Genomic DNA, 15,676 nt, shown 5'->3' on the forward strand with positions numbered 1-15,676 from the left:
GATTGAGTGGATTCGTGAAGCACTACCAGATCTATGAACTTTAAGCTGTTTGTCTTTGGCTGGTCATCAGTTTAATTTCTTCACACTTTAGAAAGAAACTACCTAGGAACAACAATACTTTCGCTGAAAACAAGAACCTCMGTTTGAACTCCAGCACATGCTGCTTCAAAACGCCATGCTTGGACTGAACGTACTCCTGGAGAAGCAGGGCACAGCTTCAGTAACCCAGCGGAGCTGCACCTGGTTGCCTCAAGAGTTAATTTGGCAGCTTCACTTCCAGGAACTGCTTTCAAAGGTACAAAGTGTATTACAACTGAATGTTGTTAAAATCCGTGCCTCCTTGGAAATCCTTTCACAGCACTGCTAGATTTCTCAGCTGACCTGGGAAATGTCATGAGGCCTGATCCCTGATGTCCATGATTTGTCATTAATGTTCAGCGCATGAGAAAAAGTGTTCTGTTTTTTTATTTTAACTAACCATGTTGAATATTTATCTTAAACCTCAGGTAGCTATTTAGAAAAGAAACAGCTGAGTAGCAGATAATGTACCTCTTTCATTAACAAAAGATTTATGTCTTGCCTGGCAGGACTTCATACTTACAGAGCTTGTGGCTGACATAGTCAGACACACATAGCACGTAGTCCAGTGTTTATCCAGGGGAWCCGACACCGCTGCTCCCACACCTTTTCGTGTGAAATTAAATTGACCACGTTGAAACTGGCAAAGATTTAAAAACATGATAAAATCCCTATTAAAAGGGCAGGGGGAGAAAAGCTCAGAAGCAGTTTGAATTAATGAATAGTGTGCAAAAAAGAAAAAAAGTGCACTATGCGTGAACATTGCTGCCGACCTTCTGCAGGAGCCATCTGTCTGCTCGCAGGGCACCTCTCCTCCACGGCAGTGGGAGAAGAGTTCAGCCACCAGGCAGAACGCCCCTCTCCAGGGCTGTCAAAACTATTGTAGTTTGCCTCTAGCATATTTATCATTAAACTCCACGCTCTGCTAAAAAGAGAAAGGAAATGGTATGAAACGTGTACTTAAATACGTCTTTGTCGCAGACTGCGTGTAGCTCAGTGTCACTGGCTACTGACAGTGTGCCTTCCAGACGCAGGAGGCTTACCTACATTTTAGCACAACAGCCTCAACACATTTTTAGTCAACATCTTTTTTTTTTTTAAGATAGTTAAGAAGGAAGGTAATTACGATGAGAAAGGTGGATTCGAATCCTAAAATCCTGCATTTTCCAGGAGATCATGAATTTTCTCCAGGGATAGTATGACAATTTCTGCCAGCTTTGCCACAGCTCAGATGAAGAAGGCGTAGATGTCTTTTATGCAGTAGTCTTTCAGTACTCATAGAGGCCCTCCAGGGAAGCCAGGGGGAAGGGAGAAAGGGACGAGGGATTGAATGTACCCTCATTTCATGAAGCAAACTAATAAGACTGGATTTTCTCTTTCCCTGCCCCTCGTCACTCTGCCAGTCCAGACGGCAGTACAGAGAGAAGTGCTACTGGTGGCAGTGTAAACTGCGCATTGGAAAACTAACAGAATTTGCCCCAAAGGAAATAAATTAACCATAAACCTGTTTAAAATATACCCCCTCCCATCCAATACTAATAACACTAATTTCTTTTGAAAGTATTACTGTTATCTTGGGACTGCAAAAAATATTTYGAATAGTTAGGAAATTCCTTTTCTGATATGCATCATACTCTGCTGGAAAGCCTAGAGATTAATGCACACAGCTAGATGACAAGAGACCTGGGTCCCCTCACTACTTCTGTCACTGTTTTTCTGTATTTCATCAAGCAGCTCATAATATTTCTTTTTAMATAATCCTATTCCTAAAATGGGAATGAAGCTCTACAATACCTGCTCCAGTGAGGATGGTGAAGCTAATCTGACTTAGTTGTGAAATGAGAATGTTCACGTAGAAACAAGYCACGGAAATTCAAAGTTTTATTGTTTCATGCTGTTGCATTACAGGAAAATGCAAAGACTCTTCAGTGGTACTTAGGAACAGAGTAATAGCAAAATTTTTTTACAGCACTAGAAATTGAAATAGCGTCTGTCCTTTGCCCTATCCTGTGCAGCATTTGACTTATAGAGAAGTTAAAAATGTAGTATAGGTTTTATATTTATCTTTTTGAAATAGTCTGTACTAGGTTTATTTATTTATTTTTTTAATTATCTTTTCCTGTGCAGTTGTTTGCCATCCCTTTCTGTGGGGGCGCATAATGAAACACAGACGTGGGGAAGCAGAGAAATGCGTGGAGGGTAAGTATGTGCATGCTTATGTAAAAAGATGTTCACACATGTATGTACACACACACATCTCRCATGTAAGCCTGAAACTAGGCTTCCAGTTGTTCTTGAGCTTACGTACAGGAGGGTGAGATTTTTGCTCGTTGTGACGTCTGTCTATGTTACTGGAGAAGGGTTGTAGCACCGAAATGCTCCAGGACTGTAGTGAGACGGATATCATTTCTCGTCTCTACTGCTCCTCACRTGCCCGAGGAATACACACTTAGTGTTGTATTTTCATCTCAGTTTGATGTCCGAGGCTTTAGCTATCCAAATCCCTTTTTCCATYAGCGCCAGCTAAGCAGCTCAGGCTCCGTGTGCCGACGTTGCCCTACTTTGGCTGCTGCGTGCGCGCGTGTCCCGTCCCCGTCCGCCGGGGCGCAGAGCCGGCGAGGGCTGCAAGGTCCTGCCCGGCTGGCGGCGGCCGCCCCAGCGCCCGGGTCCGAGAGCTCCCGAGCTCCCGCCCTGCTGCGCAGCCCCGGGGGCCGCCAGCTGGAGAGGCTGGCGGTGAGAGGTTGCGTGCAGAGGGCTGCCTTGTTCTCCGGCTGCCTTCTGCCATTGCACGGCTCTGCAGGTGGCTTCCTCCTTGTGGTCCTTGAATAACGCAGGGCACTGCACTTTCTGCATGCCTGTTTAGCTTGTCTCTCATAACCTCCCTCCCCGCGAGTCTTCCTTCCTGTAATTTCATCTTTAGTTATTCTTGTTACAAATAATCTGAAGGCTCGAGTCTTGATCCGTGCAGAGACCTGTCGTTGTGAGACCTAACGTGGCAATGTCTACCTTCAGGAGCCTGGTTTCCAGAGAAAGTCGTTGAGATAGGCTTTGCTTTGTGTCGTATGCCTGAATTTCGTAGCAGAAGAGTTTTATACTTTACTGAAATCTACTTCAGCCTTTTTTATGATTTTATCATGATTAATGGATGAGACTAGACCACTTGCAATGCACTTATTTATTATCAGAAACAACATTGAAAGTAATTTGACCCCTATAGTACTTTCTTTTTTAATAATAATATACTGTGGCAAAAGAAGCTATGAAATCCTGTGCAGAGATCTTTATCTTAGTTGAACTGGTTGAAATATGAATAAGGGAAAATCTCTGGGCTGACACTGGCATAATAGGAAGCAGAATATGATCTGCTCTTCTGAGCAATGTGCTGTCACTACAAACTACATCACCGTACATACCAAACRTATAAAAAGTTTATTTGTCAGCCTGCTCCTGTGAGCTCTTATTTATGGCTACTTTATCATCTGAATAAAGCCATATGTTTCATGATTAGAAACATAACAGCCTCACGAACTCTGAAGTTGTATGGGTGAGYGTGAATGCTTTTATTATGAAGTCATTTTGCTATAAGCACTGGAGAARTCAGATAGTGCCATCCTGTGTTACTCACCCGGCAGGTCCGTTGTAATAGGAAATCACTGAGTTCGTAAGACCTCTCTTTGCACGTGGCGTTTCTTCAAAAGGGTCAGTTACTCTGTTTCTCACCAGACTCGGGAAGTTGAAAGCTCAAGCTAATATTTATGTCTGTAGCTTCTCAGGCTAGGGRCTGCTCCTCCCCTCACGTGTACGCACCGTGCCTAACCTGGTGATGGTCTAACCCTGAGAAGAGCACTGACGCGAGTCTGTCGTGGCTGTACGGCGTTCGTCTTCCTCGGGGGACGCTGGGGGCGTGCCGGGGTGGTCCACTCACTGTGAGCAGCTGTAAGGCTTAGCTCTGGAGTGACAGTCTAACCGAAGAAAATCAGAAGGCTGAGGCTTTCATTAGGACTGAAGGCTGAGGTAAGACGCTGCCAGAAACGCTTGGATACCAGTAACACTTAGTGGTCAGATACATTCAGCAGAATTAAGTTGCCAAATTTCTATCTACAAGAAAAAGAATTATGTGATGACATTGTCATTCCTCAAATTCAGCTTCTCGCAGAAAGRTAAAGCTGAAAATATCCAGCTCTGCAGCAACTAACCTTAAAATGGAGACGTTAAATTAAAAGGAGCAGCTAGCACAATCTACGTGGAACCTGCTTAAAGATATATAATAATAAACTTATAACTTACAATATAACTTATATAATGAACTATAATAAAAGTTCAGCACAAATGTATATCACTAAACCTTTGCAAATATCAAAGTTATCATGCTAAAACATCAGAGTACAAGGCTATCCAAAGTAAAAAGCCATCCTTCAGAAAATATGTCATGTTCGATGGAGAAAAATGGAGAAGAGATCGAACTTGTAAAAATTCATTGTAAAGCCACAATAAATAGGCCAGCAGCATTTTGAAGAGCAACTTCCTAAACATACAAAGCTAATAATAAAAATGTTCTTAATTACCTTAGAAAGTAGACAGCCACTGRTGAATGAATGGTGCCCACACGTGATAGAGGTGTAAAAGGAGCAGCTACAGAAGAGAAAGCCTTTGCAGGCAAACTAAATGTATTGACTGCAGCAGCAATGAGCAAAGGATGGCAGGGAGGTTCCCGTGTCAGAGCTGATGTGCTTGAGTGACTGCCTCCACTAAGGTGTCAAGCAACTAAGCCACTCGGAGCAAGATTTCCAAGTGAACTCAGATATGAAATTGTTAGTAATGGCTTTGTGTGAACGATCAGTAGCACTGACCCCAGAACCACAGGAATAGAAGAGGATAATGAAAATCTGTAAGAAAGGCTCCAGAAGCAATCCACAGAACTATGAACTGATAAACTTGACTTCTGCAGCTGTAAATAGAATAGARATGGTTGACATAGGGGGAAACATGTGCCTCAGAGAGATCCACCTGGCTTTAGGAGAAGGCAGTCATATTACTTCCAGGGCTCTGTGAAGGACAAGCAAGATGGTTACGCAGGATCACAGAATGGCTGAGGTTGGAAAGGACTTCTGGAGATCATCCAGTCCAACCCCCCTGCTCAAGCACGGTCACCTAGAGCATGTTAGACAAACCCCACCTCTCCAGTTGAAGGTGCCCACTCTGAGATACAACTGTACTGTTTACCTTGCTGAGTGAACTGGCTGCATTAATGTCAAAAAAATCCATTGCAGTTATAACTGACATTATGAGGCTTTGATTTCCTTGTTGGGTGGAGCAGAGTYCTCCATACTTCTGACTTCTTTTGGAAACTACCAGCCGAATCACATATGCATCAATTAAAACGTGAAAATGTACTGCTGGAACTGCCTATCCAGGCTAATAAGGAATATAGCTTAAYGATAAATTGCATGCATGCCTTAAAGAGACGTAATAGGCTGTTACTGCTGTTGTTCATCCGTCGGTATTTGGTCTGCAGAGCCTGAGCTTGTTAATCAGCAGYGCATCCTGCTCTTACTCGGGTGCACTCAGCGCCAAGAGCGAATTTCCTCTGTACGCTTTCCCACTGTAAGCTTTGCCAAACTTCTTTTGTTCAGTCTGTCAGTCAGCTGGGCTCTTGCTTTAATGGTGCCAGGAACTCACGTCTGTAGATTATTCATTCTGGGTCTAGTGCAACTAGCATTTTGTCTGTCTGAAGCTGACAGAGATGTTGCTTCTTGTGTAGACCTGGTTCAGATCTGGACACAATAACCTTGATTCTGGACYCTTCTTCAGGTGCCCTGCAGCCCTTGCACAAGGGGATTTTGAAGGTGCACTGCAAAATGATGACTTCTGTTTTGCATACAGAAAAAAGGGAGCGTGATAGATCATTTGGTCTGGGTGCTCTTTTCAAGAAAGATTTAACTCTCACTGTTTGTGAGATTTTCTTAAGAGATTTTTTTGAGATTTTTACCAAGACCATAAGTAAAACTACTGCCAAGAAAATTATTATGAATAATTATAAAGCACTAGCTGTAGCAACACTAGTATTATTTCTAACATTAATATTCCCTCTTTCTGTRTATGTCTGGGCAAGGGTTGTATCATGGTTTCAGGTAACTTTGCAAAACTTTCATTATTCACCAGTTTTATGTCACGGGCTGAATCTTTTAAAGAAAAGATGAGCTGAAAGAGATCAGCCGTTCCTCAAAATATATCACTTATTTCTTGTAAGATATAAAAATGATTCATATGTGCTTGTCCATAACTTTGAATTGCACTTGCACTAATAAGGAGAGATGTGAGGTGCATCCTCTCCAGTGAACCAAGTCAGTAGCCTTTAAGTGTTTAGAGCTGAGCCATTAGATAGACAACAGCTTGATTTTCTTGTTTTACTGCCTTTTTTTCAGATGGAAAACAGGAAAAAGTATGAAARAAAAGTCAGTGAAGGGAGTATAAGGCAAGATTCACAGAAGGCAAGAAAAAAATTCACAGATCAAGACTCCAGGTACGTGTTTGAAATATTGGTCCTCCTTTCCTTGTCTGCCCAGTTCAGTATGAAGCCCTGCRGGTGAAAACAGCACCCAGTAGAGATCCCCTGTGAGAATATATCTGAGCTGAAGTTATTCATCTCCTGAATTATTTTGATATCATGTCCCTRTAGAAGTTAATGGGAACTTGATTCACCAGTTGCTTTGCTACCTTGGAAAGTCACAGCCCCAAGCTGAATCAAGGAAACGTGGGAGGGGAATCCAGCTCCGCCAGCGCTTCGCTCTGCAGGAAGGGGCTCAGCCACAGGAGCTCCTGAGSCATCTTGTACCCCTCTCAGGATCACGGGAACTCTGTGACGTGAGAAAAAAATTAGGTGAGCTCTCARAAAGCTTTCTGATGATCTCAGGTGGGAACATCAGTTCAGTAAACGCTACCTGAGTCTCTCATGAACAACACTGTGAAAACATCTGTCTTACACTTCTCCCCYCTTCCCACAAGGAAGGGATAAGAGCAAACGGGGTTAGCAGTGATCCTCTAGCTGTGCTTTCTGAGCCTGTATTTTGTTCGGTATGTTGCAGCTCAGAGGGTCTAATGAGCCAAAAGTCAAAAAGGAAACTGAGCCCTGGAGAGCACCCTGTCGCCCACCAGCATCGGGCAAGTCTCCCCTCCCTGCACGTAAGGACAGGGGCAGCCGGAGAGCCCCTGGCTGGAGGGGGTGAGGGGGCTGCCCCTGCTGCTCCCCAGAGGTGCCCTGCCCTGGCTGTAAATGCGCTAGGCGTTTGCATGGCATGGCTAACGCAAGAGCGACTAGATGGATGGAAATGTTGGAGCAGGTGGGAGCTGGGTCTGGACCTGCCAGGGCTAATGAGCTGGCAAAAGGGCAACCCGTCTGCCCATGATCAAATCACAGAGCAAGAAAAAAAGCTGGGCTAACAATTCTCAGCTGGAAATATGCTGGCTTTTCATATAAAAACTAGTCAAAGATGGAGAAAAATTTGCTATTACCTCTCCATTTGAAGCAAAATAAGGTTATTTTTATTAACTGGTGGAAGTTTGGATGAAAAAATATTTCCTTGTGGTACTTGCTTTTCTTTTATATTCACAAAACTACTTTTGTAGTAGGCTTCTGTTGGCATAAATCCTGCTCCAACTTTCATTCTTGGTAAGAGCTACAATAACTAAGGGGCAAACCTTATAAAGTAGCTCATGAGTAAATGGAATTTAATGGGGTCAATTATCCCCACACACTTGTGTGCAGCTTTCATTAATATTAATAGGTCTTAGACATGCATATTGAAGTGAAAAATAGACTATCAAGGGCCTCTACACTCTATTTTATGTGTGTGCTGATTTAGAATCATTCAAAAGAATGTGTTATTTTCCCAATGTCTAGAATAAGTTAGTGGCAGAAAAAAAAATAGTCCATTAACCCTGTGAGATACAGAAGTTTTGAAGAAAGGAGTTAAACAAGTGGAACAGTGTGGATTCTCTATGTGTTTGTCGTAATTTAGAATCATATTACATGCTTGATTCTCCATAAATATTTAATGAAATGGAAATGAATATGTAGCAGGCTGGATTCTTCCCTCTAAGGGTTAAGTTCCATTTCTGCAAATTGGTTTGTTCCCTATTTCTGTTCCTGTGTCTCTGTGCATCTAGACATTTTCTTGGCATCTCTAAACCTTTTGAGGTTTCAGGAGATCTTCAGAGATTTGCTAGTAATTGACCCGTTTGGATTGCACATGACTGGCATTTGCTAAGAGATGATACAGTCCTGCATTTTGTTGTTAAGTGCTGGTCGCATTATTAACTTGTGGCCAAGCTAGAATAAAGACTCAGGAGACATCATTTTCCCTTAGACAACTTCATTTGGTTCTTACCGTAATCTCCATTATAAATGAAGCACTTTGGTCTCAGCTTAAGAGAGTCCCATATTCTATAACTTGTCAGCTGTGTTTGTCCAGTAATGAATACACCCACTTCTCTCCATTTTTTTAAGATGTTACTGTACACTAAGAGTAAACAATCAACATAACATCAAAGTCAGATGACTTAACCTTCTGACACTTCTCTAACCACTAAAGAGTTCCTGCCACCGCTAACTGGGTATTGGAACATCTGTAAATGTTTTCTGAGAAAACAGGATTATCAAATGAAGGAAACCTGATGGTTTCTCCTTAGAAAACAAGAACAATTAATAAGCTTAGATCTGCCTTGTYCCAAAGGAGTCTGAATGAGCCCTCTTGGTTTTAGGTTCATGAGGTAACAGAAACAAATTCGGCCTCTAGCTACAATAGCGTAATTCTGGAGCAGCCTTCAGGTTTGGTTCCATTGTAACTTAAACTRGTACTACCCCATTTTAACACGTCTGATTTCAACAAAGTTCCTCTTGATTTACACCACTGGGATTTTAATAGCTAAAAAAATTGAAAATGAAATTAGAGCCTGGAAACCATGAATTAACCGAAGCCAGATAAGCACATGCAATCGACTTTGTGTAACACAGGAATTAAATACTGCTGATCTTTGCAAGTAGCAATGACAACTCAAATACGATGCCTTGGGGCCTGTAATAACCTGGAGGCTAATTAACTGCACAGAGGGCTTTTTATATTACACTTTATATTAAATAAATTCAGCACAAATCCATAGAGACCAATTTTTAGCCTGCACTTTTAGGCAAATTTCACCCAAAAGTGATCAAGCTACACAGTATTCGGGCTTGCAAGGTGTCTGATTAACATATTGTCCTTTAGTAATTGAGGTGCTTAAGTTGAAAAGAGAGAAATGAGTGACAGAGACAGAGGAAGAATCTTCTTTCAGTGCAATTTTAATGATTTTGTGTCTTTCTTTTGGATGTTGTACTAATAGAAATATATTTTAATATAATACTGACCTAACATAGATCATCATTTTAAAACTAGAAGCTACTGATGTGGTTTTGATCAAGTGAAAAAAAGAAAAAGCAAAAGAAAGTAGGCCTATATCTTAACTTTAGGGCTTACCCAAATCTCACGTTATCTCATAATCTCTCAGTCAGACCCCAGGATGCACATAAACTACTAGCATGTAAGCAAATTGCTGCAAGGCCAAGAGCAGACCGTGGTGGGGATATCGGCTAGGAATCTTTGTAGGGGGAATAAAATACTATTTTGCTCATAAAAGGTCTGATCACAGTCAACAGCTGAGGTGTATTCTGATCGGTATCCAAAAAATACAGCAGTCACCCAAAAACGTCTGTGCCTTGGCTGATAAGGAAGATGAAGTGGCATATAGTGAAGTCTCTTTCATCTTCCTATCACAATGCAACAAAAAAGAAAACCTATTTCAACAGGTCCCTTTTAATGAAATAACATACTGTGAACAAGCAATATGCTAGGTATTAAGCATATCTTTTTAATGCAAAATAATTCTGGGTAGCTTATCTCTTAAAATATTATAATTCTGGTCTGATGGTTCAGCTGACAGCGCATTCAGCCTTTCCAGGACAAGTCTAATGGGTTCTTTGCTGCTGCTCTCTGGAGATGGSAATTTGCTTCGCAACTCTTACAGTGCTGCAGGGCGTCTGATTCTTTTTCGGCAGGAGTCTGAAGTCTCTGAAACTGAACTGTGTACAACAGTGCTATTCTTCACTTGAAAGATGCCCCTTCTCTTCGCGTACACTGTACAAAACTCAATAATATTTAACTTGGTGTTTATGTCTGCTATATAAAACCTATTTCTTCAAGATTTTTTTAAAGATCCTTTACCTAGACTCCTGTTGGTCATTGTAGGAAACTAATTTGTTTTTCCTGTACATCACCTGGCCCTTGGCCTGGATGTGATAACATAGCAACCAGAAAATGGCAGCAGCTTATCCCAAAGGTGAACAAGAAAGGGAAAATGCAAGTGCAAATCACGCAATTTCAAGGGAAAGGATTTTGTCCATACTAGTGGAGAATGGAGAGAGCATCTCTATTTAAAAGTCTCCCTATTCATTGAGGGCTAAAAAATTTGGAAAGTAAGGGTGATGGGATTGACTGAGGCACTGAAAAATGCACCCTTACAGAGAGCAAATAATTTCTATCCCAGTCACAAAGAAATAGTCTGCTTTTCTTTTTTTTTTCTTCTTTGATGCTTTTTTCTTGGTCTCATTCTCTCCCTGAGACAATCAAGAAGACAGGAAGAAAAAATRTAAGACAGAAATTATGCCTGATTCTAATGCTTATCTGAAAAATAAGAGCATAGCTCATTTTTTTTGATTTCAGAACTAGCAGCTGTGTGAATCATATCTACTRAGCTAAGTTTGAGCTGATTATAGTGCACTGTGCCTTCTTTCTGAACACTTCCAATGCAGTTATRTTATGTCGAACATAACTGGGAAAGGAATCAAGTAGAATCCTGAATCCTGTTAGATCCTTTGGGTTAAAAGAGCAGTTTTCAAGGTCTTTGCTCCATTAATAARGTAAAACCTCTTAAAAGGTCGCTGTAATATGCAGCTGCCCTTCTAAAGCATTTTTAATAGCTTCTTAGAAATTTCTCAGCCTCAGTATTAAGATAAATCCACCACACACTACAATTCCTGTATAACGAAACCTCCTGTTGCGCTGTTTATCTCGACAGCGTGGCCATCGCGATGTCTCACTTCTGACATCGCCTGTCGTGCTGCCGTTGAGGAGGTCTGGGCTGAGTTCCCTGGACAAAACAATCAACAGATAAAACCATATGATCCCAAAGTATTTTTTAAAAAGAAGAGCTGAATCTCAKGAATAAATGAATGGTTTTTCTAAAGACTAGTCAAGAACCTTCATTAATGAGCTCCAGATAGTTTTACATTTTTAGAAAGCATAAGATTTTGGGATTTTGCCATTTAAATTGTCAACTGCTATATATATTACATTTGTAAGACCCATTGGCTCCAACCAAAGGGTATTTAAGAGTCTGTCTGACTGTCTGAATTATGAAAGGACCAGGTAAGAGGAAGTGGAAAAAAAGACAAGCAATAGGATATCCATTAGTAAGATGACTAATAGTACTACAAATCTGTGTTCCCATTTCTTTGGCTTCTTTCACAGAGATTTAAAGATAATAGGAGCAAAGGTTCAGGAAGAAAAGTGAAAAAAGAGACAAATCCTACAAAGGAAGGTCATATTTACAAATGCTCAGTATTCCTTCAGGTTTGTTGTGAGTGATTTATGAGGTGCATTTTTAATATTAAAGTTCTTCATAAGTTCATTGGGGAGATGGTCAAGATTAGTAACGAACTAATTGTCATAGAACAAAATTTATTGCTAGCAGTTTCCAAAAACCTAGCAGTTTGGCTTCTGTGGGTAAAAATGAGGTAATATAGCAAAGTCCTGCCTATGAGGAAACACACACAGTTTTCTAGTTCACAGACAAATAAGATTAATTCTATATCCCATGCTATGCTGAAAGGATATCTTGCCTGGTCAAAAATCATATTTAAAAAACATCTGATTTCCTTGTTTTTTCCTGTATTTTACTTTTTTAAAAATAAGTGCTTCCTCTTCCAGTGATACAACTTCTCCTTGTCACACAGCTTGTATTTTCCTCAGTTTCAGTAATAAAAATAAATTATATTATAAATACAAGGTACTATTGGATAATCCATTTATAAGTAATAATCCCCAATGACATACAGCTAGGGGAGGAAGATGACAAATTACAGACTGGGGCAAGATGGGGTGGACTTTGACACAAGGAAGGTTAAGTTCACTTTTGCTTCTGGCCAATTTCTCTTTCAGATTTCTGTTCAGCAGCAGTGTATAATAACCCTGATCTCAGAGCTGGAAGTGAGGACACTGAGGGCAAAATCAACTAGGTCTTTTTCTTGAGTTCATGGTAAGATTTCTACTTCTGCTCTGTCTTTCAAAATTTTGGTAAATTTTATCCTCCAAATGATCTGACAAATTTGTTCAAACTGAGCATGTAGCAGAGTGGAAGATTTTTCACAGTAGTTTTTCATTTTGATACATTTTCTCACCATTTGCTGGTCTGGGCAAATATACATTGATCTTTTAATCATCATTTAAGGCGGTTAGTGACAAACTCCTAAGCAAACTCGTAAGGCAGATGAATCTGTGTAAATCAAGAACCATCAGGGAACCATGCTTGCCCTGAGGGAATGCCCTCAGCCTTTGATGAACTTTTACAGCAAATTTCCGTCCAAAATCCAATACTAAAGTGAATACCAAAAAGTTCAATTAATCATGTAAGTGTAGTTTATGTGTGAGTTCTTTTTAAGCTAGTTTTTCATCTGGTCACAATGCCTTTTGTCATGTTTTGAAATTCAGCAATTGAGCAGGAAGTAAAACTGTACATACAACTTGGATTTTTTTTTTCTAGTCTATTATTGCAAACTCATAAGGCTTAAATAGCCTTAATGAAAGCTTTAGGACCCAGATTTTCTTCTGTGAAAATCCATTCATTGCCAGAATGATCCATTCATTCTGGCAACTTAGGAAGCACCAAGTCAATGGATTCAAATATAAGACAACATTGGATAATCCAGTTATAAATGAGAATCCCCAATGGCATAAGCTAGTGGAGGGAGGAGGATGGCACATTACAAACTGGGAAAAGTAGAGGTGAACATTGACACAAGGATAAATCTCTAAAATGCATTCTATAGAAAGGCATACTTATCTAAAGAGAACTTGTAAAACTTTCTACCTTAGTCTGAAGTCGTCTTTGAATGCCAAGAAGCTCCATGCAATCTACATCTGCTAATTTTCCCTTTTTTATTGCTGTGAAAAGCAATAAGGAAAGAAGGGGCTGTGCAGTCTTCTCTGGTGGCTTCACTCCTTCACAGTGACTACAAGGATCAGGAATGTCTGCTTGAATATATTACCTTATGGCAAATTCAGAGAATCTGAATCGCTCTCATGTTCGTAAGACCTAACTTCTTCCCCGTAACTGTAGCAACCTCTTTACCATTTGGAGAAAATTAAACTGAATACATTTTGCCAATTGCAAATACTCAAAGGATGACTTTTATTTTAATTACTGTAGACATAGAAAAAGGAGTCCTTTAAGGAAGTCTGTCAACTAAGAGCTATATATAACTCTTGAGGAATTCCTTAGCGATTTTCCTGCTTAAACAAATTTCCTTAAAAATACATTTGTTTGCTGTGTAGGCTGGAATTATTGTAAAATCAAATGCTCGTTTTTCGAAAGTCTGATCTGACTTGTAATGCTAACACAGCAGATAGTAAACACACATCCRCTGGACAGTTTAGGTTTGTTGTATTGATCTTGAAAAAATGACTAGGCATTACAGAGCCGATGTTTTTATCTACTGAGAAAAAGGCCAGAATGAAGTGTGATCTGTTGGAGTTAAAGGACTGCTCTTTCTCTCATTGATTTCAGCACGCATTTTTCCAGATCCACAGCCTTTCTATCAAGTTCAGCAGTCTTTAGTCAGGTCTGCGGTATCTATTGCAGCCAAAGAACAGCGAAGCTCATCTGATTTTTTTTTTTTTTTTTTTTTTTTTTTTTTTTTTTGAGACCCTGGTTTCAGTTAAGCAACTCAGCGGGCCACCCGCTGAACTGGCGTTGCAGAGCACGTGCCGGCAGAGAGGGTACTGCCACGCTGCTCGCTCTCTGCGAGGTTCTGCAGGACGGGGGAAGCCACCGACCACGCAGACCGCGCCCAGACCTGCTTTGGAGCTGTTGTGAACGAAAACAGCTTTTTACCCTTTTTTTTCTTTCCCTATGCTGATTTCTTTCTTTTTTAGCTTTACATTCCTCTTACATTTATTTCATAATTTAGATATTATAAGAAAAAGCAAATTTAGATGCTTTCAAGCTTAATTTTGAAAGGAGTTGCCYGGCACGTGTTCGTAGTTGTAATGTTACTTTCCGTTAATGGCACTATACAGCATCTTGTGACATTCTCTGAGGCTCCATATCCCTGTCAGCCAACCTGCACCGTGGTGAGGATCAGCAAAGGGCCTGCGAATAGACCTACTTTGGGAAGGATTCAGAGGTGATGGGCACCATAAATTGAGGAAAAGGAGCTGTGAGTTTGTGTTAAGATAAATCACGAAAAGAGGGAACAGAAGAGGAAGAACAGCTGCGTGAAGGGTATGTAACACCTAGTCTAAAGCACATTTCTCTCTCCTTCAGCACACACACAACTTTTCCTGGTTTCTTTTAATCGTTACTGATTGCCTGCATTATCTGAAGTTAGAATTTACAGGGCTGAGTACTAAAGCCTAAGTTTTAAAAATAGGCTTCGTTATGAAAATATTTATTAATTTGTAACCTACACCGCTTCCTCCACTCCCACTGAATTCATCCTATTGTCTCCCAAGAAGAATACCATGAATGTACACCAGCCACAGAAGTATATTTGATACACTCGTACTAGAGGAACAGTGCTCGGCTACCTTCTATTTCTTACTACTTTGCTTCTATTTTAAATTTGTGTGTACGTTTGCTCAGCAACCGAGCTTCTGAAACAAGAGAAAAAATTATTAGTAACTTCTACAGCTGCGAAAAGATTTCCGTAGCAGGAAAATCTCAATAGCTCTTCATCCAGTCGCTTCCGTAGTGAAAACAGCTCAGGATTAAGGAAATCCAGGGACAGAGGGAAGATTAACGTAGGAAAGGCGAACGGGCAAGCCCAGGGGACAGAGCCGGGCCTGACGACGGCCCCGCGAGGGCTGGGTGCCGGCGCTGGGGCGCTGGGGCGGGCGCCCGGCTCGCCGCCGGCGGGGCAGCGGCACGGCCGCCGGGCGCCGTCTCGTTTCCCGCAGCAGCGATCGCTGCGGTCGGGTGCTGCTGCCCGCCCCGGAGTGCAAACACGCGAGGACTTGATTTACAGAGCCAAATGTACATCCTGAGCTTACTTCCTCCTTTCTTTTTTGGCCTGTCGTAGCACCTCCAGCTCGAAGAGATGACAACAAATTGCTGTGTAGGTAAATGTATCTATGTATAGGGACGGGTAAATATCAGTCATCGGGTCATTCGGAGATGAATGGTCAGTATAGCTTCGGACGTGTTGTGTCAGACATGACAATATAAAGCCTTTTGCTTTTTATTTTAAAGATGCTATGTTTTTCACTCCTCCTTGAACAAAAYATCCTCA

At 41.1% G+C, this 15,676-nt stretch overlaps 1 long non-coding RNA gene across 2 annotated transcripts; it reads left to right on the forward strand.

Annotated features, from left to right (window-relative positions):
- The first annotated feature begins 232 nt into the window (after positions 1–232).
- Positions 233–15,210, forward strand: LOC146599179 (uncharacterized). Of its 2 annotated transcripts, none has more exons than XR_014895085.1 (5): positions 233–295; positions 2,206–2,277; positions 6,504–6,601; positions 12,330–12,426; positions 14,466–15,210. It is a non-coding gene; the product is annotated as an uncharacterized LOC146599179 (long non-coding RNA). The 2 variants fall into 2 exon arrangements; XR_014895086.1 differs by lacking the exon at positions 14,466–15,210 and adding an exon at positions 14,092–14,292.
- The last annotated feature ends 466 nt before the right edge of the window (positions 15,211–15,676 follow it).

This window comes from Rhea americana, unplaced genomic scaffold, assembly GCF_003343005.1.
Source record: "Rhea americana isolate MKP2758 unplaced genomic scaffold, rheAme1 scaffold_144, whole genome shotgun sequence".
Taxonomy (NCBI): domain Eukaryota; kingdom Metazoa; phylum Chordata; class Aves; order Rheiformes; family Rheidae; genus Rhea; species Rhea americana.